This window comes from Diuraphis noxia, unplaced genomic scaffold (assembly GCF_037042655.1).
Source record: "Diuraphis noxia isolate RWA-SAM2 unplaced genomic scaffold, SU_Dnox_SAM2 contig0002, whole genome shotgun sequence".
In the NCBI taxonomy this organism is placed as follows: Eukaryota; Metazoa; Arthropoda; class Insecta; order Hemiptera; family Aphididae; genus Diuraphis; species Diuraphis noxia.
Genome location: NW_028301712.1, coordinates 72,585,864 through 72,593,502, shown reverse-complemented (window position 1 = coordinate 72,593,502; position 7,639 = coordinate 72,585,864). Strand labels below are relative to the sequence as shown.

Genomic DNA, 7,639 nt, shown 5'->3' with positions numbered 1-7,639 from the left:
CCACGTGGGGTGAGGAAAAGGGATGATGTTTTTGACATTTCCAATGTTACTATTGTTCATTAGGTATAGCCCTTTCTTATGTTATTTTATATATATATATATATAGAATTATTAGATTACAGGGTTCCTTAAAAGTTTTAAACTGCCTTATATATAACAGCTAAAATAAAATAAGATTTCTTATTGTGATTAACGTATTAATTACAGCACTATATGTAGGTAAAGAGATATATATGTGAGAATGTGTCATAACATGACCATATATCATGATGTATCTAAAATCTACTGAGTGAAACCTTCCAAAATGATATTGATGAAAAAATATTTGAACACACTTTTTTTTATATTGATTTTCTGTGTTAAATAATCAATAAAATATTAGATCAGTATTTAATTAGATTAAATTAGTATTTCATTAGGTAATGTGTTAATAATTTATATAGGAATATTTTATTTTATTTTTGAAAATAATATGACTGATTATGTTGTGTTATGTTTTTTAAATTTATCTGTCATAAAATATCGAAGTTGTATAATAAGATATGGTTTAACCTTTTTTATGGATAATTTCTCCTGAGAAAAAAAAAAAGAAACTTTTTTCCATGATCGAATAGCAGGTCTGTTTGATAACGTTAAATATTTGTTGAAATATATCATATATCGTTGTTCAGCAATATCTATAGATCTATTACCTGTATGAATATAATACCAAGCTATGTATATTGCATATATTGTTCATATTATTATACATATACACAGGTGACATTGTCATAATATAACAATCATAATACACATAAACGATGACTGGTGTCGCGGGTTCCGGTTGATTTGACCTATAGTAAATACATGTATATATATATAAATATAATGTACTTCAGTAATATATACAGACTGCTATCCGCGACGACGTCTGACCGAGTTGACGCAGTGGCGGCCACGACGACGGCGGCGACTGTGTGCCCCCCGACCACCGGAAGCCGATAACGAGGACTTTCACGGATCGTTGGGTCCCTTGGAAACAGGAAACTAACAGTTTCTCTTTGACGGTAATTAGTCGAGCCCCCCGATTATCTCGTGCGCGTATTGACAGCCATATATATATATATATATATATATATATATACAATAATACAATATATTATATCGAACGGACTACTACTTCAGTGTGTCATAACATTATAGCCGGTACGTATCGTTTGGTGTGTATTTTTTCTCTTCTCTCGTCGTTTAAGCCCTTGGCGGCGTCGGAAATCGTATCGTAGAAACAGGAAACGGGTGGTCAACTACGCGTCGTATGTATATATTTATATATATATTGTATTTTATATGTTATGCGCCGGTGCAGTGCGCGACCCGCGTCTTCTGTCTTGTCAGCCCGACACACCCCACCCTCAAGCACCCTCCTACCATAAAAAATATATATTTAAAAAAAAACCAGTTAATTGGCCTCGTACGTCGAGCGGAAACAATGACGATCGTCTCGATGTATATACGCGTATATATAGAAGTGTGTTCGGCGCGACATGGTCATTCCCGATGATTGTTATTTTTATATACCTTCCAAATCCTATAAAATGTTTGTATATACATATTGTTATTACATTGATACGATATTATACGAACCGATTTTTTTCGTGTTTTCCGACGGGAACGTACCACCGTGTGACGACGGATACGAAATTAAAAAAAAAAAAAAAACAGAAAAGGAACGGCGAAGAAAATGACAGGATATCGTATACGAATATAACGAGATTTTTCGATTTCGTTATGATTTACCGATTTGACCTTTTTTCATTTAATAATACAAAATAAATATGGTATCATATAGCCGTCGTCACCTGCAGCTCTGTTAATAATACTATTTACGCCTACATAGGCTGGTAATTGGTATAATATGGGCATTGGGTATTTACCTATACTCGTAATAAATGAACTTTTTACAGTGTACAATAACGATTCACAGTAAAACAAAAATCGGATTACTGTTATGTTATGTGATTTAATGTTTTCCACACCAATCTATAATAGCAATTATGTGTAGATAATATTTTGTCGTACAATATTTTCAGGCGTTTAGGGGATATTTTTTATGTAAGGCCAATATGATGTAGGTACCATTTAAGGACTTAAATAAAGACAAAAATCATTGTTACATGAACAAGCCTTTTCTGAAACCAAATTTCATACTGAATGATGAGTTATTAATAAGAAACATGGAAAAAACTTAACAAAGGTAACAAAAAAATACACAATTGGGTATAATCTTGCACATAACCAAAACTAAATGGATGAATGTATCACCAAATTTTTGTATAAAATGTTTTAGGTGTTATAGTATTAAAATAAATTAAAAACGGTTATTTTATTGTTTTGTTGTTTACTATGTTAACAGGCACAACGCCATTAAACAAAAATGAAAAAATAATATAAAATTGAATACATAATAAATGTTGATTGAATTCTTAGGATGCACTATTTAGATATTTGCCACATCATATTATCATAATATTGTTGTCTTGGAATATTATTTCATTAAATACTATGATGAAGCATTGGCTCTTTATTAATTTGTGACCATAAACTATAAGATTTGTATGTATATTTTATGTATATATACTCAATGACTTATCATATAAATTAATATATGATTACTGTTAAACTATATATTTCGCAGGAAAATTATCATATGACTTAAGACTTAGTGAAACTATAATAGCACTTTGTGGAATTAAGAAATACTTTTGAACGATAAAATTTAGTTTTTTAATTCTTAACAGAAATATTAAATCAAGTTGAAGGTGAATGAAAGAGTGCGTTAAAAATGTACCTATTTGACTTTTTCTCAATTATGAGTTTACAAATAAATTGTTATTATTAGACTATCCTTTTCCTAAAAAATGTATATTGCCAACTTTCAGCATAATATGTGTGGATTTCCGCAGAATTTCATTAATAATGTTATCCTACACAAAGCATCAGGTTAAGTTTATTTATACATAATTGCCACATGCAAATACTTGACAATAGAAAAGAAAATTTGTTTCAAATAAAAAACGATTTATATTACAGCTATGAAAACAAGAAAATAAATTTAATTTATGACTTTTATGAAATTTTATCACAATTTATGAAATGTATGAAAAATTTTAGCTTGAAAGGATCTTGTGAACACTTCACTACAGGTACATTTATAAATATTTAATCAAATATTTAATCGTTGTGGATAATGATCTATGATAAAACTCAAATCAAACATCAACGACCATTAATTATATACATAGTGTTACACTAAAAAATACTGTATCGTATTTCACTTGAGTCTATAATCGTATTTGTTATTATTATATAAATCTTTAAAAAAAAACCTTTAATTTTAAGGTATTTATTTGTAAAATACGCTACCTGAGTATCTCAGGGTAAAGTTTATCTTTAAAAATGATTTCTGTGTACATGTCACATGATCTTTAGTAGAAAATAAAATTTGATTTTCAACTTTGATATGACTTTTTCTGGTAGAAAAGTGAACACAAACAGTACTTTAGGAAAGCAAAATTTAACATTCCTACTACTTACTTATCAAAAATAGTCAAGAAAACTAAAACTAAAACCATACAATTTGTATATTATGCAAAACTAGTTCTCCACATTATCGATTTTCTTATTTTGTTGTTATTCCAAAGTAAATACAGGATGACAGATAGTCTTTGATGATTTATTAAGCCTATTAATGAGTTCAAATTCAAAATATATATATTACAGTAACTATTACTCAATGATGATGTATATTCAACACCAATAGTAAAACAGAACGGACAAATTAATCATAATATTATTGTAATAATCAAATATATTTATTTATATACATTGGCGAATCACATTAAATTGATTATAATATTTTGTTTATCTTTTATTCTAGTTACTTTCTGTACTTAGAAATGCTAATATACATATACCTACCAATCGAGTTGCAGATTTCATTTAAAATAATTATATTTTTATGAAATTAAACATTACTGTTGAATTTTTATACATTTTGTAGTTCAGAATTTGTTATTTGTGCTTACAATAATTTGGTTACCTTAAAAAAGTATTGTTGGTTATAAATACGTTCATTTTGTATTTAATACGAACGATTTCGATCTAAACGTTGCTGTCTGGTGTATCACTATGGCGCCAAAGCGCTGCTGAATTTTTTATGACTATTGATTTATTATTCAGGTAATCGAATGTAGGTACTTTATATAAAGCGTGTAATACTGTAATATAGTGTGATTTGTGAGTGCCTACCTATTTTATGGTCACATATATGTACCAAAAATGTTTGATATCCATGTTCATTATTATTATTATATACAGTAATATATGATATAACACGTACGTCCGTTTGGCCTGTATATTACCCGTTAACCCAGTTATGATAGTATTATTATTATTATTATTATGAAGGTTTATAAGTAGGCGGACGGAAGCCGCCAGTGTGAACGAGGATATTGTCGTTTGATGGTCGCCACTGTTTGTTTGTTTTTAATGACCGGAACCAGAAAAAAAAAAGGGTCCCCACTGACCATTTTCGCTACGTGCGCACAGATACACACACACACACATACTTATTTATATATTTGTATAATGTACAGACGACGAGGGGTCAATTTGTTATTGAATGAGAACATCCGAACTCCCACACACGCGCAGGGACCGAACCTCCATCGCCGCCGGTCGTCCGAATAACGGCGGTTTTGGGTTTCACGTGTTATAAAATATTTTTATCTCATACCTACTACAACCAATACTACTGCTAAAATTGTTGTTTAGTGTTATGAAATGAAAATAATATTTTATACTTTTTACTGGACACGCATTAGTATTATTATGTATCGAACATATACCTACCAATATTTATTTTTATTTTTTTGTCGTGCAGTCAATAAACCAGTTTTATGATGCTATATACATACATACAGGATCCCGTACCATACGATGATATTGTTATTAATATTAAAACTGTGCGTAAGCGCGTGCGATACGCCTTGTAATTTCATTAAAGCGCCCATTACAGGTACCTATTAATCGGACGGCTGTTTTACACGGTGTCAGTATTTTATACATATATAAGTGCCTACTTAGTATGTCATATTATTATTATCGTTATACAGGTGGCGTGATAAATGTTATACAATATAGTGTTAGGCGTGCAACGTGATATACGAGCAAACATGATTTTTTTTTTAAAGTATTAAGTATATGATATAAAATTAATTGTATACGCGCGGCATTATTAACTATCGACCCCGAAAACGGATACGTCCACTGCAGCTGCACCAGTGCTGTGTATATTTTGTACGGCGGTGTCGTTTTTTATTCCGATCATTGGTAAATGGTTTTTTTTTATTGTCTTTTATCGTCGACAATTTCATTATGTCAAAAGTATAAACCTGCGTCCGGTAATAAATTGCTAAACTGTTGACCGTCGAAAATCATCTTTCGTGACAATAAATTTAAAACTTTAGAAAAAAATGAATGAAAACCGTAACTCGAGTTAAAACTATTGGTAAAAGGGCAGGTTTGATACAGTACTGATCAAAACATTATTTTTACATCCTTTTCATTGATTTTTGTATTTATGTGTTTATTTTAGAGTGTATAATATTGATAAAAATTGAACTAGGAAATCTTATTAGAAAGCTTAAAACGTTTAATAGGGACAAAATAATATAATACACATAATATACTGTTTAGTTATCAGCGTGCGATTTATAATCACTGATTATATACACTGTATGCTGTCTTATGTCTATTTTTACAGAGCTAAACATCTATAAAAGTTACGCCTACGTCCGTTAGATAATTTAATACAAATATATTATTATGAGATATAATTGTGAATATTATAATATGTTTTAGATACATCCAGATACAATATGATTAAGTTCAATGCCGCAAAACTATTTGACCAACCTGAGTTTAATTGTGGAGGAAAAATCTCTAGCGATTTTTTTAAAGTATTAATTTAAAGGTTTATTTTGGAGTTAAGTTGAAATTGGAAAATCAAAATAAATACTGACAAATCTGTACAAGTCACTTTTACGTTAAAACAATCTCCCCGTGAATGCCCTCAATTAATCATAAACAACGCCCCCATCCCTGTCCAAATTGAAATAAAGAACTTAGGCATAACACTCGATAAAAGACTTACCTGGGGCACCCACCTAAAAGAAAAAAGAAAATCAGCGAACAATAGACTTCACCTCCTCCGACCACTCCTAAACTCCAAAACAAACTTATTATATATAAGACAATCATAAGACCAGTCTGGTCTTATGGAATAGCATTTTGGGGCCCAGCCAAGCCCTCGAACATCAGGCCAATTCAGGCTTTTCAATCAATAGCGCTAAGGTTAGTAACCAAAGCCCCCTGGTACGTTTCAAACTCTACCTTACACAATGACCTAAAAATATTAACTACCACTGAACTAGCCAAAACAATGTATAAACGTTTTCACCAAAATTTAAGCACTCATCACAATACTTTAATATCACACATGTCCTCCCTCACCCTCCCAAAAAACCCACCACGCAGACTAAAGCGAAAATGGTGTAGAGACCTATTAAATTAGTAAAGGAGGTGTTACCATTGGGTTTCTTCCTCATCACGTCATTCATGCTACTTTATTCTGTTTTTTATCTTATTTGATTATTGTAATTACTGTGTACAGATTGTAAATTGTCTTTCTTAATTAAAAAAAAAAGTTGAAATTATCTCCTTAAATTAGTAATGACTACACAAAATAGTTCATGTTGATGTTACATAAAATTTAAAAAAAACTTAAATTGTTTTCTATTTAATAAACCATTTTTATTTTTCACAATTTCAGTAAGTTTTCAATATCAATATTGTTCAATTTATTTTTTCTTACAGCCATGGATGCCTCTAATTATTATCTGTATGAACAGCTAGCCTGTTTTCAACTACAGAATCAACTAACCAAGAAAATTCCATCTCATCGGCATGGTCCGACACTGAGTACACAATCAGTAACGATGAGCTTAACGAGCTACATATGCTGACAACTATTGCAACAATAGCTATTGTTTGGTTTGATGAATACTATAATTATATTGTAATAATAAATATCATTATTAATTCCACTTTTCTGTTATTTGTTTAATAAAAATATAATATAATTTCTATTATAAAGTATTTAATTCTGATAACGTTAAACGGCAGTGGTCGATCTCGTGAATATAAAAATAGCGTGTCGAGAAAATGCGTATTGGGGCGAAACATTTTCAGTATAGGTTAGTTTTTCGAACGATGGTGGATGTTTATTCGTTGCCATCAAATTTTGTGTAAACGTAAAAAATATTATACAAGATATTGAAATAGAATAATACACTGCATAGACATAATATTTTTAATCACTACACATCACAATATTGCATGTGTGTGTGAGGAAAGTAAACAGCAGAACATTCCTCTGGTTGAATCCCTGTACCGAATTCGCGATAATTTCTGACTAGAATAGAGTTCTGGTTCACATTTTTCCGATTCGACCATTGCAGTTGATAGTGATAATTGCGTCCAGTTCATTTTGACATTCGGCAACCGTCACGATTGTTCGACAAAACAAAATATAGAAATA

The 7,639-nt window shown here is 30.5% G+C and overlaps 1 long non-coding RNA gene across 1 annotated transcript; it reads left to right on the top strand.

The window, feature by feature from the left end:
- Nucleotides 1-5,202: 5,202 nt before the first annotated feature.
- LOC149058891 (uncharacterized) lies at nt 5,203-7,094 on the top strand. The gene is made up of 3 exons (XR_016190593.1): nt 5,203-5,370; nt 5,902-5,999; nt 6,916-7,094. It is a non-coding gene; the product is annotated as an uncharacterized LOC149058891 (long non-coding RNA).
- Nucleotides 7,095-7,639: the final 545 nt, after the last annotated feature.